Raw genomic sequence first — 24,855 nt, 5'->3', positions numbered from 1 at the left:
AACTTTAGCCGATACTTCATCCCTCAGCCTAAACCAAGTAACGGTGTTTATTTTTCCACATATTATGAGTCTTTTCCAGTCAGGGAAACCTACCCTGTTTCTCAATTTGTCAAGTCAGGGAGTCCGGGTAAAATGGTAAAGGCACAAAACAATCCATCTTTCTAACTCTGAATAACTGCTAAACCCGCAGGAAGCGCTGGGCGGACCTCCAGTATCCCAGCATTCCTTGCGCTACCCGGTTGCTCCTCTCCCGTATCTCTATGGTAGAGTCAGCGTAGAGGCGGCAACGGCGGAGGCGGCTGCGGGGAGGAAGAACGAGGGCTCGAACTTTCTTACTGGCCTGAGAGCTTTAGGGCTCCTGGGGTCACGATGTCAGAGAAAAAACAGCCGGTAGACTTGGGTCTCCTGGAGGAGGACGACGAGTTCGAGGAGTTCCCTGCGGAAGGTAGGCCGCGGCCCCTGGGCCTCGTGGACCGTGACTCAGGCCTCCGAGTGGAGGCGGTGCGAGTAGAAGGGCCCGGCCGGGGGGCGCCGGTGGGAAGTGAGGACCGTGCTGTTGGGACTCGAGGCTGTCTGCTCGCTCGACCCTTCACGGCTGGCTTCGGGGCTGAGTGTCACGGTGGGATTCACCTCAGCAGTGAGGCTGAATGTTCTGTTTCCTCACTGGGAGGAGCCACGGTGGTTCCCCAGCCCAAATCCGGGGTGGTGTGTCCTATTACGCTTCAGCTCGGTTACCCGCCACCTAGTTCGTATCTACATAATCTCTTTTCCCTGTATTTATTGTTGTCGTTACTGTTGTTATTTGTTTTAGCAGTCTTCCTTTGCCTTGAACCCTTCCAGAGTTAAATTGTTCCTAGTTAGACCAGTGCTGCTTACTTTCAGGATTTCACACATGAAGCCTGTTGACTAGAATGGGAGGATCAGGTGTTGATGCTTAATACCCGTTATTGCCTTTCTCTTGTCCTCATTCATTTTTGATCACTTAAAGTTTTAGAATTTATAAAATCCTAAGACGTCTGCATTTTTGTTAGCTTCTTGGTTGCCAAGAGGAACTTTAGTTATCTCATTGTAGGTAATAGCAAATAGGTAACAGTGATTGAGTGGTTGCTTGTCTTGAGTGTTTTGTTTGTATTAACTTAATTCGTTTTCACAAGTCTAGTAAGTAGTAACTGGCATTAACATTTTTCAGATAAACAGAAGCTTAGAAAAGTTAAGAAACGTGCCCAGTGTTGCATAACTGGCTCGGAAAAATGGACAGGTGGTTCAGTTGACACTAGCAGTCTTTTAACTCTTCAGCTGTATTGCTTCTGTTTGTTAGATCGTTGTTGCCAGTTAGATTTCCAAAATTAATTGGGTTTTATGGACTGATTGTTATGCATAGGGTAAATATTTGTCTCCTAATGAAAGGAGTGGTTTTTCTGAAAGTGGTAGAGAATTGGGGTTGATGGTGAACAAATCGGTTCAACAGTTACTGCGTCACCAAAATCTTCCTAAGTTGTACTCCTACTGTGCATAAAACCACATAGCTGTAACATTTGTTAGTTTAATTTATAGTGTATTCTGTTTAGTGGAAGACATTAGAGCACATACTACACAAACTCATAAACTAACTCAAAAGTACATTTATTTTCAGTTCTGGGATTCATTTTGTATTGTGTTTTGTTTTGGTAGTGGATTTATCTGTCCAGACATATTTTCTTGATCTCACTTTCAAGTTGGTTCATAATCCTTAACTGTGAGCTGCCTAGTAGAAAATTGGCTTATTGAGATTAGCATCTACTTATAACTCAAACTTAATATTTGATATAGTTAGCATTTATTCCAGAGAAGGCAATGGCGTCCCACTCCAGTACTCTTGCCTGGAAAATCCCATGGACGGAGGAGCCTGCAGTCCATGGGGTCGCTAAGAGTCCGACGCGACTGAGCGACTTCACTTTCACTTTTCACTTTCATGCGTTAGAGAAGAAAATGGCAACCCACTCCAGTGTTCTTGCCTGGAGAATCCCAGGGACGGCGGAGCCTGGTGGGCTGCCGTCTGTGGGGTCTCACAGAGTCGGACACGACTGAAGCGACTTAGCAGCAGCAGCAGCAGCATTTATTCATTGTTTATCAGATACAAGATACAATATTAGGCACTTTATCTACATTTTATACTCTAATTTTCACAACTCTAAGGAAACTGAGGCTCAGAGATTGTAAAAGTGTGTCATTAAGTGGTCGTCGGGATCTGAAAGGTCTTTGCGTCCCCAACCCAAGCAAAGTTCAGCCTAAATCCCTAACGTTTAGCAAAGTGCCTGGGACATGGTATATGGTCAGTAAATGCTTGTTGAATGAATGAACCTGTGTTTAAGATAAGTACTTGAGAATTGACTGCTTAAAAAGTATGGTGGCTCAGATGGTAAAGCATCTGCCTACAATGCGGGAGACCTGGGTTTGATGCCTGGGTGGGGAAGATCCCCGGAGAAGGAAATGGCAACCCACTCCAGTACTCTTGCCTGGAAAATTCCATGGACAAAGGAGCCTGGTAGGCTACAGTCCATGGGGTTGCAGAGAGTCAGGCACGACTTCACTTTCACTTTTTCAAAGGTAATTGTGTACCTGATGATTCATATGATGTTTTAGCAACTTTGATCAGTTTTTACAGAATATGTTATTCTTGTACTAAGTTTATGTTGTGAGCATCAATGTATCCAAAATATTGGTAGTTACATATGTTAAAAAAAAATCTTATTAAAGTTAAAAGGAAAAGCAAAGAATTTTTTTCCCTCTAAACAGACTGGTTTTCTCTCTCACAATAGACTGGTTTGTTAGCATTAGTAACTCACCCTTTATTGGTCACCTAACAGAAAATTTATCATCTTCAGGTTTGAATATGTAGAACTTAATTCATTCAGGAAACTTTCTGTTGAGATTGAGAAATAACATTTGAAATGCCTTTGCACGTTCAGATTTTTGTTTGTTCTCCAGCTTATATTTCAAACAGGTAAAGTCAGAGATGTACTGTTCAAAGCAGTACTTTGAAACTGGCCCATTTTGAATCTTTCAGTATTTCAGTTTTCAGATCAGCTACTAGTGTCCTGAATTACTTTTCAAGTCTTTTCCCTTCTTTGGAGATTCTTTTCCTTGTGATTGTTTTTATGGTAAATATGCCATTGATAAACTTGCTAGCAGATAATGCTTAAAATTGCCTATAATCATCTGTTTGGTTTATAGGAGGTCTTACTTTCAATGGCCTGTTGGGTTCTATGCTCCAGAAAGTGGATGATGTCCATTATCTAGGGTAGCTTTCAGTTAAGAGCCCATTTCATGAAAGCCATTACTGAAATTGTGTATCTTTGGTTTGACTAAAGGATTGTAGGTCTTTTTGAGGGTGGTGTTGCTTCATCTCATTCTGGATAAGAATGTGTTTAGTAGGGTGTCAATTCAATCATAAGGAAAGGGAATTTCTGTTTTAGAAAGGAAACTAAAATAAGGTGTTTTCATGGAGACTTCTTTGTTTCTTCTGAATAGGTGTTCTTCAGGGTGAGGTGTAACATGTAGGGTGATTTTCTGAAGGTGCAAGGGAACAAATGCTCCTTTTTATAATTTAGAATGAAAATAAAAATAATCAAATGAGATCTAATTAAACTGAAAAGCTTCTGCAGCAAAGGAAACCATAAACTAAACAAAAAGATTACAGATGAGAAAATATCTACAAATGAAGGGACACACAAGGGTTTACTCTCCGGACTATTTTAAACTTTAAAACTGTGGATCTGTAGTACATTGTTAGTCCTCACGATTGATTCTAATGGTGGATATGTAATCTGGTCATAAACAGGAACTGTTAAAAATCATGTTTAGAATCTTTGTGAGTTCTGCAGCTTCTTGACTATTTAAACTGCTTGAGTATAGGCTTTATTGGAAGACTTTCCACATTTTGAGAATGATCTTAATAGTTTTGGAGGCTTGGAATGGTTAGAATTTTAGAACTGGAAAGCAACTTAAAGTCAAGAGAAGCTAGCATTTGTCAAGATCTTATAGCTAGGTTAGTAGTAGCAGGGTGGCACCTAAAATCGAACTACTCTGTAATATATTTGAAATTTTAAACATTGCATATCAGACATAAAAGCTATTAAAATATTTTCATTAATCTCATTTCTCTAACAGTGAGAAGTGGGTGTGAATAAAAATGGGAAGAGCAAGTGGGCCTTTAAGTTCTTTTATTTGCTTCTTCCTGTACCAGAATTGAGAGGTTCCCCCCCCCCTTTTTTTGAGGGAAAAGAATATTTAAAATGAACCTGATTTTGCCTTCAGAAGCAATGATGTTTACAAGAAAATACTGTTAAACTTAGTAGTCTGTGACTGTTCTATAAGTCAGTGGAACTGCTGTGCTAGCTGAAGCAGACTGTGTGCTAGTCGATTCAGTAGTGTCTGCCTCTGTGCGACCCTGTGGACTGTAGCCCGCCAGGCTCCTCTGTCCATGGGATTTGCCAGGCAAGAATACTGGAGTGGATTGCCATTTCCTCCTTCAGGGGGTCTTCCCAACCCAGGGATTGAACATGTGTCTGATGGTTCCCTAATGCTAGTATTAGCATTGTGGAATAACTGAGGCACTTTGGCCTGTGCCTAACAAAGAAGGATATCTTATAGTGTGGTTCTTAACCAGGGGAGTATTTTTGGATATCACATTCACTTGTCTAGTGAGAAAGTAAAATAACTGTTAGCATATAGTGGGTAAAGATCAAGGATTTTAAACACCTGCTGTGCATAGACCAGTCCTGCACAAGCAGGAGTTGTCCTATGAAAAATGTCACTGAGAAATATTAATGTGAACATTGGATACCAACTGAGCTAAAGTCTCAACAAGAAGGTTCCTTAAAATCTTAAATGTTGCAAGTAGATACAGCTAATCTCATGCCAGATACTATACCAGTCAGTTTACTTAGAACCAGAAGGGCTTTGGTGTAATGGACACATAAATTAAATCACGTTTAAATTAATTGCACGGTAGTAGCAAGAAACATAGAATTATGTTAACTAAAATCTTTTAAGAAAAAAGATAAATAATAGTGAGGGACTTCCCTGGTGGTCTAGTGGCTAAAACTGAGCTCCCAGGGCAGGGGGTGCTGGTTCCATCGCTGGTCAAGAAACTAGATCCTGCATGCCGCAACCGAGTTCCCATGCTGCAACTAAAGATCCCGCATGCCACAACCAAGATCCGCTGCAGCCAAATAATAATAATAAAAAGAGTGGGCCATGCCTCAGTCTTATATATATATATTTTTAAAAAGATAAATATAATACACGCTAAAGAACATATGTGATGTCTGTTCATGGTAGCCATATGCAATAAGAAAGTTTTTGAGCCCCAGGATGGAATCTAGGATCAGACTTAGGTTCAGAATCCACCATTCATCAACTTTTAACTTGTCAACTTGTAGTAGTTATTTAAATTCTTTAAAATATTTTTGCAGCAGAATATATAGGATTATTGTATAAGTAGCTGTTTATTTAAAAGTTAAAGCTATAAAAAGGTATAAATTTAAAAGTGAAAGCACTGTTTCTCCTGCTTTCCCCAAAAACAATTCCCATGCTTCAGTATAACCAGTTAAACTGTTCTTTTAATATCCTTCTAGAGTTTATATATGAGATATGTGTGTGTGTTTGTATATTTCCTCACAAAGGACAGTATTTTATATACTGTTTTTCTACTTGCTTTTACATTTATATCTTGGACATGTATCACATTAATATAAACATCTATCTCATGCTTTTTAATAGTTGTGTTCTACTAGTCCATTGTATGCACATTAAATAATCTATAAATATTGATACCTAGTGGTTTTAGGTTTTTTTGTTTGCTTGTTTTTATGCTTTGTTTTTTTCTGTTACAGAATATATTGAGGTAAATAGTCTTATATTTTTGCTTTTGTTCTTGTAAGATAAATTCTTAGAAGTTGTCAGATCAACTCAAAATTCATTTTAAATTTTGAAATATAATTTTTATTTTAAAAAATTACAAACTTACAGAATAATTGAAAGTATAATACAAACAACTCCCTCCGCCCCAGCTACTTGAGAGTAAGTTGTTGTTCATCACCTCTACATATTTTAATGTGTATGTCCTACAAAGACATAACCTCAATACAATATACAAAATTGGAAATTAATACACAGATGTATAACTATCATCTAATCCACAGGTACCTTTCAGATTTCTTCAGTTGTTACAGTAATATTTTGATTAAAATCATGGATTACATTCAGTTGTCTCTTCTGTGTACCTCTTGTCCTCTTCAGTCTACAGCAGGTGTCTCTGTTTGACTTTTATGATTTTGATGCTTTTGAAGATTACAGGCAAGTTATAGTATATTTCTCAACTTAGATTGGGCTCATATTTCTATATGAGTAGATTTAGGTTCTATACCTTGGTGGGAGTATCATAGTAGTGATGTTGTGTTTCCACTGGATCCTGTCAGGTGGAACATGATAGTTATTCCAACTAACACAGAATAGTTGGAATAACTATCCAACATGATGGTTATCAGTTGTGTTCTACTAGTTCATTGTATGCAGATTAAATAGTCTATAAGTATTTATTGATACCTAGGTGGTTTTAGGTTTTTTGTTTGCTTGTTTTTATGCTTTTTCTGTTACAGAATATATTGAGGTGAATATTCTTATATCTTTGCTTTTGTTCTTATTTGTAAGATAAATTCTTAGGATAGTTGGATAGTTATTCCAACTATCATTCCAACTATTAACAATGGAATAAATTAACACTCATTTATTCCATTGTTGATAATCTCTTTATTAAGTTAGTGTCTGTGATTCTTTTCCATTGTTAGATTACACATTTTCCCTTTGTAATTAATAGGTATTTTACCGAGAGGGACTTTGAACCTATGTAAATACAGTTTTCCACTCATTATCAGACTTTGAGTTTATTCGTTTGTGTATTTGTATCAGTAGAGATTCCTGGATTCTCATTCAGTGGGTTATAATTTGTGGCTGTTATTTATTTTGATCTTTAGGTTGTCCCAAATTTGAACATCAGAAATCCCATCAAGCTGTCTTCTGTGACCTTTTGATGTCATCATCATTCTTTGTGCATTTCATAACATTCTGATACAACAAAGTATTTCAAGCTAATCTTATCTTTTCCTGTTCCAGTCCTGGAATCAGCCATTCCTTTAAGCTGCATTCGTTTTGGTGGAGAATACTTGGATGGCAAGGTCTTAACCTCCAGTTGTGCTAGTGACTTTTGAGACGCTCTCAATGGAGGGAGCTAGGAAATACACAAGAGTGTGTGTGTGTGTGTGTGTGTGTATATATACTCTTTTACATCTATTTATGTATGTGCTTATATTAAACCAGGAGTTCAGATAGATATCTCTAATTCAACACCATAGAGCTCATTCTAGTTTATTCCCTTACCACATTTGTAACTTTCTTCCCCAATAGTGAAAAACCTGGCTCCTGTTATCATAAATAATTGTCTGTTGGGTGATTATCCTTCCTAACCAATGTTTGTTGCCCTCTCCACCCCACAAATCCCCTTGCTATCTCACTTGGGCTTCAACATTGTATGCCAGGCCACTGTCATCTCTCCTTCCTCTAGTCTTAGATGGTTTCTTCACTCTGTCTTGGCTATGACACAGCAACCACACAACACTGCCCCTCCACAGGAATGCACTCCTGGCTCTGCTTGGGCTCTGACACCTTATTCAGAACCAGGTACCTTTTGAATTTTGACATAGTCTCAAATTTCCACTTACAAGTGTTAGTTGCTCAGTTGTTTCTGACTCTTTGCAAACCCTCATGACTGTAGCCCACCAGGTTCATCTGTCCATGGGATTCTCCAGGCAAGAAGACTGGAGTGGATTGCCATTTCCTTCTCCAGCTATAGTTCACCTTTTCCCTCAGAAGGTTACCTACACTCCATATTAAACATTTTAGTCTTTACAAACCTGAGGGATGAAAATGGAATTGCATCATTTTGATTTGGATTTATTTCTTTGAGTGACATTAACCATTGCATTTTTTCTTGAATTGTTACCTTCTTAATCCTCAGTTCCTTCATGTAATTTGTGGATAATAATTAGAGACATGTAAGGATTATATGATTGTGTTAGTCTGTTTGAGCTGCCATAACAAAATACTGTAGATTGAGTGACTTAATAATTTATTTTCTTGCAATTTGGATTGTGGGAAGTCCAAGATTAAGTTCAATACCTGTTCAGTACCTGACGAGGGTTCTCCTCCTGGCTTGCAGATTGTTGCCTTCCCACCATATCCTTACAGGATAGAGAGAGAGAGCTCTCTGGATTCTCTTCTAACAACACTAATTTCATTATGAGGACTCTACTTGCATGATTTCATACTACCCTCATTACCTTCTAAAGTCCCCATCTCCAAATACCATCACAATGAGAATGATTGGGGCTTCAACTTATAAATTTCAGGGTTTGACACAAGCATTCAGTCCATAAGAATGATATATTTTATGTACAGCATAGAGTTTGGCACAAAGTTGGTATTCAGTGAACATTAGTCCCCCCTTTTTTTCTCCCTCCTAATCTTAAGGATTTGGATTTTTGCATGTTTGGTATTTATTTAATTTGAACCATTTTTGATAAATATTTTGTAATTTTAGATGTATCCAAAATTAAGCTTGTTGAGTTTGTGGGTTATTTGATTATTTTTTAGTATTAAAAACTTACAAATTAAAAAATTGTCAAAAGTTTTTCCAAAAGTACTTTAAAAAATAGTTGGTTATTTACATAAAATATGAAGATATATACTGGCACACATTGTTTTAAGAATGTGTACAGGAGATATAAAGACAGTGAAATGAAAAAACCCCAAGTCAAGATACTGGTGCTTGCCAGAGCTTTGTGAGAGGTGTGACTCAGGATATTAAACAGTAAAACTACATGGAAAAACTATTTGCTTATTTATTTAACTTAGTAGAATGAAGAAATATTAAGCAGTTGTGATTTAAATAGTGTTCAGCATTACGTAGTAATGTTTTTAAGCATAATCCATTGAAAGATGTGATGAACAGTGAAAATGAGGGAAAAATAGAAGTTTCAAAAACTATACTTGTACTCTTCTGAAGTATTAAAAATTCACCAAATACTTTTTTTTCCAATTTTCTGTTCTATTATTGATGTAATGCTTGGTAGAAATAGTATTATCTTTATTCTGGACCCATTTTCTCTCTTTTACCTCAGTCACCCCTTAAGTTTCCTTGCAGTGGTTAGCATGTAATAAATAACTTACTAATTGGATATATGTTTGTAGAGTGCTTCCTATAAATCTGGCACTGAAAGGTGCAGAATGAGAATGATTCTAGCTGCCATTTATCAGTACAAAGTGCTTTAAATAGTCTTGTGTAATCCTCATAGCAGCCTAATGACAGTTTTATAATTGGGGTTCAGCAAAATAACTTAACCAAGGACAAAGTTAACTAGAAGCTGCATTGAGTCAAATTTGACTCTTCAGGTAGATATTTGCCTTTGAATTTAGTGATATAAATGTCAGTGGAGATACAGATCAGTAAGTTTTCATGCCAGGCTTGTGCTTTTTAGTATTTTGCAGGTGCTTATCCTATGGGGAGGGCTCCAAGCCTTTCTCTCCCCACCCCCAATTAAACCAGAACACCTTTGCTTTTGACTGTGTTTATCTGTTGGGTTTCTGGGTAAGATTTTGCTTGGTTTCCTTCCAGTGGAAGGGGAATTACTGGTGGTGTGGAATTAAGCCATTGATAGTAAAGTGCAGCAGCAGTTTAAAAGAAGGGGAAATTATTTCCAGTTGTGTACCACGTGAGGCAGTAACATTTGAACAGAGCTTTCAAAATGTAGAAATGTAGGAAAGGGATTTCCAGAAAAAAAAGAGGAGTACATACTTGGAGGTAGAAAATCAGTGTGTACGTGTGTTTTATTTGACTGTGAAGTAGTTGCACACGCAGGTAGTTTGGGGCCTAATCATGGAAAGCTTTAAGCCACATGACCAGTTTGGACCTGATCCTTAGGTAGATGAGAAGGGGGGAGGATTGTTTGTTTGATATGTGTAAGTTTCCTTAGGCAATAGGCAGTTTAGGAAAAATTAACCCAGCAGAATTAATTTGAAAGGATAGAAAGAAAGAGTCAGGGAAGCTAATTAGCAAATTGTTCAAATAGCTTAGTTAGGACTAAGGGCCTGTAGTAGGTTGTTATTAGGAAAGAATGATTCAGAAATAGCAAGGAAGCTTTGGCAACTAGTTTGATACAGAGTGTGGGAATAGGAAAAATCAGGGATTGTGATTTTGCACTTCCATGACTAGTGGAAAGACCGATGGTGGAAAAGATAAGAATAGTTAATGGCTTTGGGGAATTTTATAGAATTCAAGAGAACTAAAGCACTAATCAACAAAGAGGATCAAAGTCAGTGTGTTTGTAGTGGAATCTGATATACACACACACACACACACAACATATATTGTTGTTGTTCAGTTGCTAAGTTATGTCTGACTCTTTGTGATCTTGTGAACTGCAGCACACCAGGCTTCCCCGTCCCAGTGTTTGCTCAAACTCACATCCATTGAGTTGGTGATGCCATCCAACCCTCTCATCCTCTGTTGCCCGCTTCTCTTCCTGCCCTCAATCTTGCCCAGCATCAGGATCTTTTTCCATTGAGTTGGCTCTTCGCATCAGGTGGCCAAAGTATTGGAGCTTCAGCAACAGTCCTTCCAATGAATATTCAGGGTTGATTTATTTTAGGATTGACTGACTTGAACTCCTTGCTATCAGAGGGACCCTCAAGAGTCTTCTGGAGCTCCATAATTCAAAAGCATCAGTTCTTTGGTACTTAGCCTTCTTTATGGTCTAACTCGCACATCCGTACATGACTACTGGAAAAACCATAGCTTTGACTATATGTACCATTCTTGGCAAAGTGATGTCTCTGCTTTTTAATATACTGTCTAGGTTTGTTACAGCTTTTCTTCCAAGGAGCAAGTGTCTTTTAATTTCATGACTGCAGTCACAGTCCACAATCATTTTAGAGCCCAAGAAAGTAGTCTCACTGTTTTCATTTTTTCCCCATGTATTTGCCATGAAGTGATGGGACTAGATGCCATGATCTTAGGTTTTTGAATGTTGAGTTTTAAGCCAGGTATGTTTAATTATTGATGAAAGGAATTATGTTTGAACTTCCTTTTTAAAAAAATGTAAGAAAAATTACAGATGATTATGTAAGTTATCTTGGGCCTCTGTTTCAGATTCTGAACCACAAACAACTGAAGGTTCACCAGTAGTCTGGTAGCAACATCGTTTAAGACTTGGTTGTTTGCTCTGAGGTTCTCCACTGACATTTTTGATCCTTGTTGGAGAAACTTTAGGTATAGTACAATGGTGCTATGCTGGCGGTGATTTCCTAGCTACTGGGTATGTAGATGTTTTTGTACCATGATAACCTACAGAAATGAAATTTTATAAAAAAAAAGTTTGATATGTTTTAATGCAACTTAAGCAGGAACATGTGTAAATTTATCTCAGAATGACTAGATATAGTGTGGCTTTATTATCATATTTATGACTGTAATGGTGCTATTTGCAACTATTGCTGTCTCACCTATGGTGGTGAATGTACAATTTAAAACTTTTTTGAACTTTCCTTTGTTTCTTTTATATTTTTCTTCTTGTAATGTTCTGTATATACATGCACATTTTTTATTTGAAGGAACTTTGTTGGAGATTAGTTTGTTTATATTCAGAGTAGTTTTACTGTTAAGGAATGAATGAGAGTTTGATGCTCCTGAAAATCGCTGTAAAATAGAACATTTGCAACCCTATTTGGTATAAATAGAATTTCCTCTATACTTTTCTCCCAAATGGTATACTTCATACTTTCAAGAAATTTCAGAATGTATGTTGGAGAGTGGGGAGAGGAAATACTTTTAAAAACATTGAGAGAAAAACTTTTTCATACTTAAATGTCAAAGTGATACTTAGATGAAGTATTAGGATCTTTGATAACTCTGATTTTTGAAATTTAAAGCTAGTCAAAGATATAATTCTCACTGGCAACTGTCAACAAAGCCAAATTTGGGGCAAAGTCTCAAATAATTAAGGATTGCTAGAAACTTATGTATTAGGCATCTGTTATTGGTTATTTCCAATTCTGACTTCTTAAAATATGGTAATTTTTTTACCAGTACACATCTGGAGGTCTGCACACTGAAGTAAACACAGCTGTGGTTATTTAAATGATTAATCACAACCTTGGCAGTGCATTTAGTGTTGAAGATACAGTGTGTACTTTATAGTCATCTGTGTATTGAAGGAGGGCATTAGACATAAATCAGATATCCTTGTTTGATTTTTATTATTTTGCCCTTTTTTTAAAAAAAAGTATTTGTGAGTTTAATGCTTTAAAAGTAATTAAGATTGCGTGGTTATCAATGCAGTGTTATAATGGAAAAGTAAACACAGTTCAGAGATTTTTTGCAAGAGAAGTCTGCCAAATTCGGAAATTAATCAATCACATTTTTATGTTGCATACTCATTTAGTTGCATTTACATATATTGTAGTTTATATATATTGTAACATGTATAGTATGGAGGACTTAAAAGAGTTGGAAATAAATTTGGGGATATTATACCCTATTTAAACTTATTATGTAATATAGTTCATTCAGTACATTCCTAGATAATAAAGAAAATCTTTATTTACAGTTTTTGTTTAAAATAGTTTATAGATTCTGGTTTGTCTTTGTATGCTCCCTAGTGTCATAATTATAAAGTACTATATAATAATACCTAAGAAATATAGAGCTATTGTCATGAGTGTGTGTGTGTGTGTGTGTGTGTGTGTGTGTTCTACCTAAAATCTTGCTCGCAATACTGTTTTTTCTCCATTTGTGAACCAGTTTCTTTTTCTTGGGACTTTATTTCTACTTTCTTTTCCTTTTCTTGCCATTAAAGTTACATGAAAGGGTTGTTAACAGAGAAAGAGATGTGTGACTCTTATGCTAAATGATCATCAGAATTCAGCTTGATAAAGTGAAAATTGTGCTAGTCTTAAAATTTTTAAAAAGACACTGTTTCAGGGACTTCCCTGGCAGTCCAGTATTTTAGACTCCACGCTTCCCCTGCAGAGAGTGTTGATTTGATCCCTGATCAGGAAACAGATTCCTGCATGCTGCAGTGACGCCCTCCCCCCAAAAAAGATAGTGTTCAAACTAGTATTTCCCATATTATTAATATGTGAAAGTTAAGAATTGGACCTCCTACAAAGTAAGTTATTGAATCTTTTATGTTTCTTATTCTAGATTGCTTCTTATGTGAAGCAATAAAGTACAAATTAACAGTTTTTTTTAATCTCTTAAGGTTAAAAGAATTAAAGCCATCTTGAAGATAATTTAGTGACACAAGTAATAACAATATTAAAATCAGTGTTTTATTTTTTATTTTTTTTTGGCCACACCTCACAGCTTGTGGAATCCTAGTTCCCCAACCAGGGATTGAACCCAGCCTTTGGCAATGAAAGCATGGAGTCCTAACCACTGGACTTTCAGGGAATTCCCTGAAATCAACACTTTAAATCAAGTCATAATTAGATTAAAAGTTCCTGTGGGCCCTGTATTTTAATTGTTCTCAAAAGGGTAAACTTACAAGATTAAGAGAGAAATGTGAAATAAATGTTCTTATTATATTTCTGACCTGAATCTTTTGATATATAATCATTTCCTTAAAATTTTAGGAAACTGGTTAGTTAGAAGTGGTTCAGGCAGATGTGAGGTTTGGTGTCTTAGAACCTTAAAGATCAGTTGTGACTTGAGCCTATGTCATCTCTTTTACTCAAGATCATGTATTATATTCTAATTAATGTATTTATGTATCAAATTAATCAAATCATAATATACTCAACTTATTTTTTGGAACATTAAACTCTATTAGATATCTTTATAAAGATTCTTTAAAATATTGGTAAAATAGATGCTTCTTTTGACAATTCCTGTTTCTAGGCTTAACTCAAATATGTTTAAAATCTGGAATTTGAGGTCATGAAATAATGTTAGAAAAAAAGTTAGTAAATATATTCTTGTAAAATAGTCTCTTTCTCTCTCTCTCTCTTTTTTTTGGTGGTAGTAATGGTGGTGGTTTCCAAAGAGGGGTGTGCTATATAGTGCTCTCTAAGGCTTTCTCTCTTTCCAAAATTATGAAATTTTAAATAATCTTCAGTCATTTTATAAAAACTTGAGGTATAAAGCTGAATTTTGCTACATTGATTTAATAAAATGATTTTGTATGGATTTTTTATACTGGAAGGTGTTAGTGTAATTAAATCAAGAAACAAAAAATCCTAAGCTGTCCATTAGTACTATTAGATAGCTCAGAGCTATAGGTTATAGGAAGACTGGAGGGGATGAGTGTGAATAACATTTTATAGTTATTATTCACTTGCTATAAAAGGGATTTTGGTGTTTTTTAGTTGCCAAGTCATGTATGACTCTTCATGACCCCATGGATTGCAGCATGGCTTCCCTGTCCATCACCAACTCCTGGAGGTGGCTCAACCTGATGTCCATCGAGTCAGTGATTCCATCCAACCATCTCATCCTCTGTCGTCCCCTTCTCCTCCTGCCTTTAATCTTTCCCAGCATCAGGGTCTTTTCCAGTGAGTCAGTTCTTCACATCAGGTGGCCAAATTATTGGAGCTTCAGCATCAGTCCTTCCAATGAATATTCAGGGTTGATTTCTTCAGGAATGACTGGTTTGAACTCCTTGCAGTCCAAGGGACTCTCAAGAGTCTTCTCCAGCACCACAGTTCAAAAGCATCAATACTTTGGCGGTCTGCCTTCTTTATGGTCCAGCTCTCATATCCATACATGACTCCTGGAAAAACCATAGCCTTGACTAGATGGACCTTTGTTGGTAAAGTGATGTCTTTGCTTTTTAACACACTTGTCTAAGTTTGTCATAAAAGAGATAATGGATTGCATTTTTCCATTATAAGTTCAACATTCAAGAATTTGAATTTCTGTGATTTGAAGTCCCTTATTGAATTTTAATTAAAAGATAAAATCATGAGGTTGACTTTTGGTGATTTAGTTCTAGAGAAATATATCTAGTCTTTGAGCTCCTTTTTAATTTAAAATTTGATTCAGGCTGCAACCCATACCATCTTAATGTTCCTGTTGTATACGTAATGCTGCAATTTCTGTCCCCTTTATTTTTGCCTTAAAACAGCTCCCTTCTTTCTGGGATTTCTTTGCTCTTAGAAGAACAAAAAGAAAATTTGTGTATAAGAATTTAGAGAGTAAACAGTTACTGATTGCAATGGCAATATGAGAATAACAGTACTCTTTTATCCCTGTACCTAACGATTAACTCTTAACTAAGTCAGTTTGCTTGTTTATGAATGTTCAGAAATGTTATTTTTTAATCTTTAACCTTGGAAATAGATATCCTTTTCTTTTTTGGCCAAACTGTGTGGCCGCAGGACTTCATTCTCTGACGAAGGATGGAATCTGTGCCCTCTACAGTGGAAGCACAGGGTCGTAACCACTGGACCTCCCAGGAAGTCCCTCAATACACTATTTTTTTTCAAATTTGGTTGCATTAGCTTTCTGAGCGCTCTTCCCATAGACTGAAGGAAATCCTGAATGTGATTTTCTTTTCTCTAACTTCTTAATCTGTACTCACTATAAACTATAGGTGGATTCATAAACAGAATAAAAAACTTCAATTTGAAAGGTACTTCTGTAAGAAAGGAGAACATGTAAGGGTATCTCTAGCCCAGTCAACTTAATTTTGAGATGTAGTTAATATTTAGTACTGTTAAATATTACTGTTGTTAAGGACCTCAGAGAATAGTAATAGGATTTGAATTTAGATCATTAAAAATATTTCCTCTTTGAGAATAATAATATTACTGGAATATGCAAAAATATTTATGCAGATAAAAATCAGTATTTTCGATTATTGAAAGTTTACTAATGAATGCCTTATTCACTATGCTATATAGATGATTGAAACACAAGTGAGCACACACATTGCCATTGCCAATACATTTGCCTAAGCTTCCTAGGAACCTGAAATGAAATGCTTGAGAGAAACTTCCATCTTTTCAGGCACTAATATCTTAAAGAAATTTCCCATATGATCTCTCTTCAGGGAGCACTCAAAAAGATGATCATGTATTCTTACAGTAAAATACAGTTGAGAATTTTACTTGACTCATTCACAATACATGATATTATTGATCTCTTCTGTCTTGAAATTTATACTCTTGATTCCACTGGAACCACCCACTGCCCTGAGATTGACCACTCAGAGGAAGAGAATTTGAGAAACGTAGTTCCAGTTATCCAGCATTTTTTTGAGTGCATACTCTGAGCTTTCCTGGTGGCTCAGATGATAAAGAATCTGTCTGCAATGCAGGAAACTTGGGTTCAATCCCTGGGTCAGGAAGGTCCCCTGGAGAAGGGATTGGCAACCCACTCTAGTATTCTTGCCTGCAGAATCCCATCAACAGAGGAGCCTGGCGGGCTAGAGTCCATGCGGTCGCAAAGAGTCCGACATGACTGAGCAGCTAACACACTATGTGCCCAGTACTCAGCTCTAGATATTAGAGTTCCAAATTTAATAAAATATGCTTCCTACCTGAATGTTTGAATAGTTGCTTATGTAAATAGTGGTTTTGGGCATCAGTGGAAGGTAAGTATAGAGTAAGGAGGACAGAAAAAGACCACTAATAATTCATGATAGTAGTTACTTATTAGAAACATAGCTAAGAACATTTTAATCTTAAAAAAAAACAATAAGAAAAGGAATGAGTTAGGCTTTTCTTATAAAGCACATACAGATTTTAAGCTATTCAGCAATGGTTCATATTGGTATTATATTTATCATATTATGTACCTAACAAAAAATTTTAAATGCCATTTGTCAACATACAGAAGAAAATACTTCCATTTACCTGGTTTTCCAAACCAGAAACTTGGGAGACATCTTAGCTATCATTTCTCCTTCAACTCTCACAATTATTCATTAAGTCCTTTTCATTTCAACTCAAAAATCTACTTACTCTCCCCCTCCCTATTGTTGCTGCCATTATGTTAAATTAAAAGAGATTATTCCCGTCATGAACTATTGAAGTGTTACTAAGTCCGATTCTCTATGGCCCCATGGACTGTAGCCCACCAGGCTCCTCTGTCCCTGGGATTCTCCAGGCAAGAATACTGGAGTTCATTGCCCTTTCCTTCTCCAGGAGATCTTCCTAACCAGAGATTGAACCCAGGTCTCCCACATGCAGGCAGATTCTTTACCATCTGAGTCACCAGGGAAGCCCTAGTAGGACACATTTAAGAGTGAGTGTGACACATGCTTACTGTTTTTGGAGGGGATGGGATCAAACAAAAATATGCAAGATCTGATTTAGTTCTTTTGAATCTTTCACAACCAGTTGTGCATATGCATAACAGGTATTGTGTAGCTTAAGAGTATAGAGATAAATAAAAATTTTTACTCTTAAGGAGCTCAGATACTCGGAATGCATATAGACATATAAACTGAGAATTAGGATTGTACACTGTGTAGGTGTTGTGATAGAGATATACATGAAAGAGGGGACCTTGTCTCTGAAGGAAGAGAAGAGAGGGAATTAGGAAGGCTTCCAGAGGTGATATCCAGACTGGTTTTTTAAAAGCTGTTTTTCTCAGATTTTGAAACTTTGAACCCTGTAGAAGTTTTTGAGGGCACAAAAAGGGGTTGTATAATGGGTGAAGGGATCAAAAGGTACACATTTGCAGTTATTTAAGTCATGAGAATGTCATGTATAGCATGGTGACCGTAGTTACTAATACTCTGGGGCATGTTTGAAAGTTGCTAGGAGAGTAGATCTTAAAAGTCCTCATCACAAGGGAAAAAATGTTGTGTATGCTGGTGATGGATTTTAATTCAACTCATTGTGGTGATCATTTCTCAGTGTATACAAATATCAAATAATGTATGCTAACACCTACTGTTATATGTCAATTATACCTCAAAAAAAGGTCAGCAAACACCCACATTTCATTAGTTAGCATTTTCTCATATTTACTTTGTTTCTATCAAAGTATGATGTAATATATATATTTGTGTGTATGTGTATATATATATATTTGAGAAGCATTTGCAGGTAAACACAACAAAATGACACTTGGTACTTAAATATTTCAGCATGCATATCTTAATAAGGACATTCTCTAAGACAATTTTACAACCATATTTAAGAAAATATTCTGCTTTTTACTATTTATTTATTTTTGGCTTTGCTAGTTCTTCTATATTGCATGCCCTTTTCTCTAGCTGTGGTGAACAGGCTCCTCATAGCAGTGGATTTTCTTTTGTGGAACATGCTAGGGTGTGCAGGCTTCAGTAGATGCAGCTCCTGGGCTCCAGAACACGGGCTCAACAGTTGGAGCACACTGGTTTAGCTGCTCTGTGGTATATGGGATCTGCCCAGACCAGGGATTGAACTCATGTCTCCTTCATTGGCACTGGCTCACCACTGAGCCACCAGGGAAGCCCTGAGTTAGCTTTTTTTTTTTTTTTTTAATTTAGCAGTTTTGAATTCCAGGCTGATATCTTCCTGCTGCTCAACTTACTTTAGTGTTATTGGTGCTGTGTTTTGAACGACTGTGTAATAGACCTTATAAAAATAAGCCCAAGGAAAAATCAACAGTAAAATATCCTCCTGAAGTTATAATAAATTTTCATGGCAAATAGAAATTTTTGTATTAACTACTATTTTAGATTATCTGCAAATTCAAAAATTGAGAAGACAAGATGGCATCAATTGAGATGTAAAGAGGAAGATTTCTATTTCTCATAAATATGGTTTTAGATGTTTTGAATTGAGAGATTCTTAAGTAGCAAGCTTTCTGAAGCTTTTCTCTTTATGGAAATAATGTATGAGAAATGCTTAGCATCTGTTTCTGTTTTTTAGACTGGGCTGGTTTAGATGAAGATGAAGATGCACATGTCTGGGAGGATAATTGGGATGATGACAATGTAGAGGATGACTTCTCCAATCAGTTAAGGTAAGTTTAACTCAAAATTTATATAGCTTAGTATTGTAAGTATGCAATTTGTAAAATATATGACAATTGGCCTTTGAAATATTTTTGAATTATGAAAAGTAAGGTACATTGCCTTCATCTCTTGTGTTTCTAAACATGAACGCTTTGGGTAATTGCATAGAACTTTTGTTCTTTCTGGTCTCTTTATAAAAGTAGTTAAATAGAAGCATATGTGTCTTTTTTATCCTTGTGGGTTTAATTCTGTCACTGTTAATTTTCTACCAATACTGAACAACTCAGCAGAAATTAGAATCTTGAAGTACTCAGACCCAATGTATTAGTGATTCTCAAATGGGGATGGAGATTGAGGTGTTGGGAATGTACTTTTTCATATTCATGTGCAGTTCAGTTCAGTTGCTCAGTTGTGTCCGACTCTTTGCAACCCCATGAATTGCAGCACGCCAGGCCTCCCTGTCCATCACCAACTGCCGGAGTTCACTCAGACTCAAGTCCATCGAGTCAGTAATGCCATCCAGCCATCTCATCCTCTGTCGTCCCCTTCTCCTCCCGCCCTCAATCTTTCCCAGCATCAGGGTCTTTTCAAATGAGTCAGCTCTTCGCATCAGGTAGGCAAAGTATTGGAGTTTCAGCTTCAACATCAGTCCTTCCAGTGAACACCCAGGACTGATCTCCTTTAGGATGGACTGGTTGGATCTCCTTGCAGTCCAAGGGACTCTCAAGAGTCTTCTCCAACACCACCATTCAAAAGCATCAATTCTTCTGCACTCAGCTTTCTTTATAGTCCAGCTCTCAGATGCATACATGACCACAGGAAAAACCATAGCCTTGACAAGATGGACCTTTGTTGGCAAAGTAATGTCTCTGCTTTTTAATATGCTGTGTAGGTTGGTCATAACTTTCCTTCCAAGGAACAAGCGTCTTTTAATTTCATAGCTGCAGTCACCATCTGCAGTGATTTTGGATCCCCAAAAAAATAAAGTCAGCTGCTGTTTACCCATGTATTTGCCATGAAGTGATGGGACCAGATGCCATGATCTTAGTTTTCTGAATGTTGAGCTTTAAGCCAACTTTTTCACTCTCTTTTTACTTTCATCAAGAGGCTCTTTAGTTCTTCTTTACTTTCTGCCATAAGGGTAGTGTCATCTGCATATCTGAGGTTATTGATATTTCTCCCGGCAATCTTGATTCCAGCTTTTGCTTCCTCCAGCCCAGCATTTCTCATGGTGTACTCTGCATATAAGTTAAATAAGCAGGGTGACAATGTACAGTCTTGATGTACTCCTTTTCCTATTTGGAACCAGTCTGTTGTTCCATGTCCAGTTCTAACTGTTGCTTCCTGACTTGCATACAGATTTCTCAAGAGGCAGGTCAGGTGGTCTGGTATTCCCATCTCTTTCAGAATTTTCCACAGTTTATGGTGATCCACACAGTCAAAGGCTTTGGCATAGTCAATAAAGCAGAAATAGATGTTTTTCTGGAATTCTCTTGCTTATTCGATGATCCAGCAGATGTTGGCAATTTGATCTCTGGTTTTTCTGCCCTTTCTAAAACCTACTTGAATGTCTGGAAGTTTTCAGGTTCACGTATTGCTGAAACCTGGCTTGGAGAATTTTGAACATTACTTTACAATTGTGTGGTAGTTTGAGCATTCTTTGGCATTGCCTTTCTTTGGGATTGGAATGAAAACTGACCTTTTCCTGTCCTGTGGCTACTGCTGAGTTTTCCAAATTTGCTGGCATATTGAGTGCAGCACTTTCACAGCATCATCTTTTAGGATTTGAAGTAGCTCAACTGGAATTCCATCACCTTCACTAGCTTTGTTCGTAGTGATGCTTCCTAAGGCCCACTTGACTTCACAGTCCAGAATGTCTGGCTCTAGATGAGTGATCACACCATCGTGATTATCTGGGTCATGAAGATCTTTTTTGTATAGTTCTTCTGTGTACTCTTGTCACCTCTTGATATCTTCTGCTTCTGTCAGGTCCATGCCATTTCTGTCTTTTATTGAGCCCATCTTTGTTTGAAATGTTCCCTTGGTATCTCTAATTGTCTTGAAGAGACCTCTAGTCCTTCCCATTCCACTGTTTTCCTCTGTTTCTTTGCACTGATCGCTGAGGAAGTCTTTCTTATCTCTCCTTGCTGTTCTTTGGAACTCTGCATTTAAATGGGTATATCTTCCCTTTTCTCCTTTGCTTTTCACTTCACTTCTCTTCACAGCTATTTGTAAGGCCTCCTGAGACAGCCATTTTGCTTTTTTGCATTTCTTTTTCTGGGGGATGGTCTTGATCCCTGTCTCCTGTACAGTGTCACGAACCTCCATCCATAGTTCATCAGGCACTCTGTCTATCAGATCTAGTCCCTTAAATCTATTTCTCACTTCCACTGTATAGTCATAAGGTATTTGATTTAGGTCATACCTGAATGGTCTAGTGGTTTTCTCCACTTTCTTCAATTTCAGTCTGAATTTGGCAATAAGGAGTTCATGATCTGAGCCACAGTCAGCTCCTGGTCTTGTTTTTGCTGACTGTATAGAGCTTCTCCGTCTTTGGCTGCAAAGAATATAATCAGTCTGATTTCGATGTTGGCTGTCTGGTGATGTCCATGTGTAGAGAGTTTATAAATATAATTGGTCTCCACCTCCTGTCATGAGGGAAAAGAGACACACAAAGCTGAATGAATTTGGTGACTTACTACCTAAATCTTAGATTGAATCTTGGGTGTTTTTTGTTGTTGTTGTTGTCTTCGTTGTAAAATAAGGGAGAATGAATAATCTACATTGATTTTGTTTAAAGGCAGCAGAAGCTATTGTTGAAGATATTACATTCATTTTAAATAGGAAACATGTGAAGGACAGGTAATACAATATTCAATTTCCTGGGGTGGGGGAAAACTGAAACATTTTAGTTAAATTTATCAAAGGAAGGGATAGAATCAGAAACTTGTGCTGATCTCTTGACTCCTAATCCAGTGTTTTAGCACCAGCCCATACCATCCTCTATACCTGAGCAGAAGACAAAGATGATTCATATGAATAAGCTCTAGCTTTAATATTATTCATGGACTTTAGGTCAGTATTTATATTATAAATACCTAAAAATTTTAAGGAAATGAAAGAGTTTGGGGAAATGAATAATATATATCATTCCTACCATGTATTTTTTTTCCTAACATGTAATTTTTGCATTGCATTTACATTAGATTGTGTGATAGTGTCTAAGCTAAATTATGCTTGAGAACTAATGTCTTTTTATCTTAGATATAATGATATAGTTGGGCACATTAATCATACTTAACATTTGTACAGTGTTTTATAAATTGGCCCTCATGTAATTTTGTTGTGAACTTTTATAAAATCTAAATTGTGGCAGATCAGTTCCTGGTGATACTTGGACTGGTAGTTTAAATAAATAACTGAAATTGATTATACGACTAGAAACCTTTTTTTGCAAATGTTTATACAGTGCAGATCAGCAGGACTGAAATTTCAGGTTGAAAAAATTACTTAAAATTGTAAAAAGTATCTTTTAACAGTGTTTGTGCCAGTACACGTTTTTGAAATTTTTATCCATATTTAAAGTTAGGAAAGGGAAAGGAGATGGTGGGACAAATGGAGTGAGTAGCATGGAAGCATATACCAGATGTAAAATAGATAGCCAGTGGGAAAATGCTGTATGACTTGGGCAGCGCAAACCAGGCTCTGTGACATCCTAGAGGGGTGGAAGATGGGAGGGAGGTTCAAGAGGAAGGGGACATATATATACCTGTGGCCGATTTATATTGACGTATGGCAGGGACTAACACAATATTGTAAAGCAGTTATCCTTCAGTTAATAATAAATAAGTTAAAAATGAAGTCTTATTTAATACTTTATATTACTGTATTTATTTTGCCTACATATAGTTAACAGAATAATTCTCACACACCCTTAAATTTGATTAATAACTTTTGGTTACGATGATACCTATGTCAGTATGAAAAGTAATCTCTTTATTCTTTATGTATAAATAACAGTATGATTATAAAAATCCCTGAAAGTTTGGTAGCAGTATCTAGTGTTCTTAGCCATATGGTTAATGATACTTAAAATTTATGCTTAAATATTTATTATGAACAGAATAATGATACAGTATTTGGAGAATATCACTAATTCCCTCACATTTCTTCCATAAATACATTTATCAGAGAAATAAGGAATATAAAACAAAGGTTTATTAATGGGAAAGCAAAGTTTTATTGTCATTATGTTGATACACATCCAGTTTCCTTCTTAGGGACTAAAGTAAAACTATTTGGTAGTATTTTAAATTGATGTTCAGGCTATTAGCTCATTTATTTATTAATTGTGTAATTTTAAAAAATTATCTTTTTTCTTTATCATAAAGAATGCCTAGTGATGATGTTCTTTTGTCTTTCTTTACAGAGCTGAACTAGAGAAACATGGTTATAAGATGGAGACTTCATAGCATCCAGAAGAAGTGTTGAAGCAACCTAAACCTGAACTGTTTACTAAATTCTAGAACAGAGAACCCAGGATGGGATACCTAAAAATGTTTATTTCATTACCTGCTTTGATTTATTTTTGTTTTTGTAATGCAAAAAAATAAATGTTTTGATCTAATTTTGGTTTGGTTCAGAAGTCTTCATCTTTTGACTCTAATCATTAATTTTCTGATTGTGCTTTTTTCAGAACTTTATTAGAGACAGCAAAATTTTCTTGTAATGAATTTTTTTTAATGAATTTTTTTTTTTTTAATGTTAACTGAGGCTCTAAGAGGTTAAGTGATTTTGAGGCCAGAATTCATCTGATTGTCAATTCAGTACTTCTCTTAAACCACATAGATTAAATGTTGGTCTTATTTATAAGGTACTTCTTTTAAGTTACATTTAACCTTTATTTCATCTATATTTTGAAAGCTTAGGCATTTACTGACATTTCTAAGGTGACTCTTCATAACCTGTGTTTTTAAAATATTAGTTTCTGAGCCATTAATAATATTAATAGTTGATAAAATATTATTAGTACTTAACATCCAGAGTGGTTTGACCACAGTTCTAAGAATGATGTCTCTGTCAAAACTGAGGAAGTGGACTCAGATATTTTGTTAACATATATACATTCTCATATACTACGTAACAGATTCAGTTAGTACAATTAAAGTTCTGCACAGTGGTTACTATTGCCACATCTACTTTTGTGAATGAGATTTAATTTGGTAAAGGATTCTTATAACATTCAGAATGGAGATAATATATATAGCTTTTATTAGGAATATTTTCAAATTTTAATGTGTTATTTGTTTACAAGTAGAATCATTGGTACTCTTGAGTAATTTAAAATCTAAAATTATGTATCATGAGATAATATTGACATGAAAAAGAGGGTTGGGCACTTGAAATATCATTTGAGGTGTGCCTTGAAATTATTTTGGACATAGATAATTTTATTCTTCTAAGACAAGCATGCCTCTGCTTTGTCTACTAGATGGAACTACTAGATGAACAGATGGAATAAAGAATAAGACAGAATTTGGAAACTTTTTTTTTTTTAAGATTTTTTTAATCATATAATGAAGCACAGGTAGCCATACTAATGTAGCTTGTGAAGAAATATGATGTACGTTTTCTCAGTATTTTGATCAGTGATTACAAGGGCATCTTTAGACTCCTTGTCACCCTGACAGTGTCAGATTAGTACACAGAGGGATGGCCATCTCCTATGCCTTGAATTTAAATTGGTGAGGTACAATTTTGAAATTCCATAGGATTTGGGCAGAGATTTTAAATGGGTTACCTCTAGTTT

General features: G+C 36.2%; 1 long non-coding RNA gene across 1 annotated transcript; it reads left to right on the top strand.

Moving 5' to 3' along the window:
- Nucleotides 1-243: 243 nt before the first annotated feature.
- On the top strand, nt 244-23,673 carry LOC102403249. Its single transcript, XR_327770.4, has 3 exons — nt 244-445; nt 18,961-19,054; nt 23,476-23,673. It is a non-coding gene; the product is annotated as an SEM1 26S proteasome subunit (long non-coding RNA).
- The last annotated feature ends 1,182 nt before the right edge of the window (nt 23,674-24,855 follow it).

This window comes from Bubalus bubalis, chromosome 8 (assembly GCF_019923935.1).
Source record: "Bubalus bubalis isolate 160015118507 breed Murrah chromosome 8, NDDB_SH_1, whole genome shotgun sequence".
NCBI classification, from domain to species: domain Eukaryota; kingdom Metazoa; phylum Chordata; class Mammalia; order Artiodactyla; family Bovidae; genus Bubalus; species Bubalus bubalis.
This window is presented reverse-complemented; position numbering and strand designations above follow the sequence as displayed.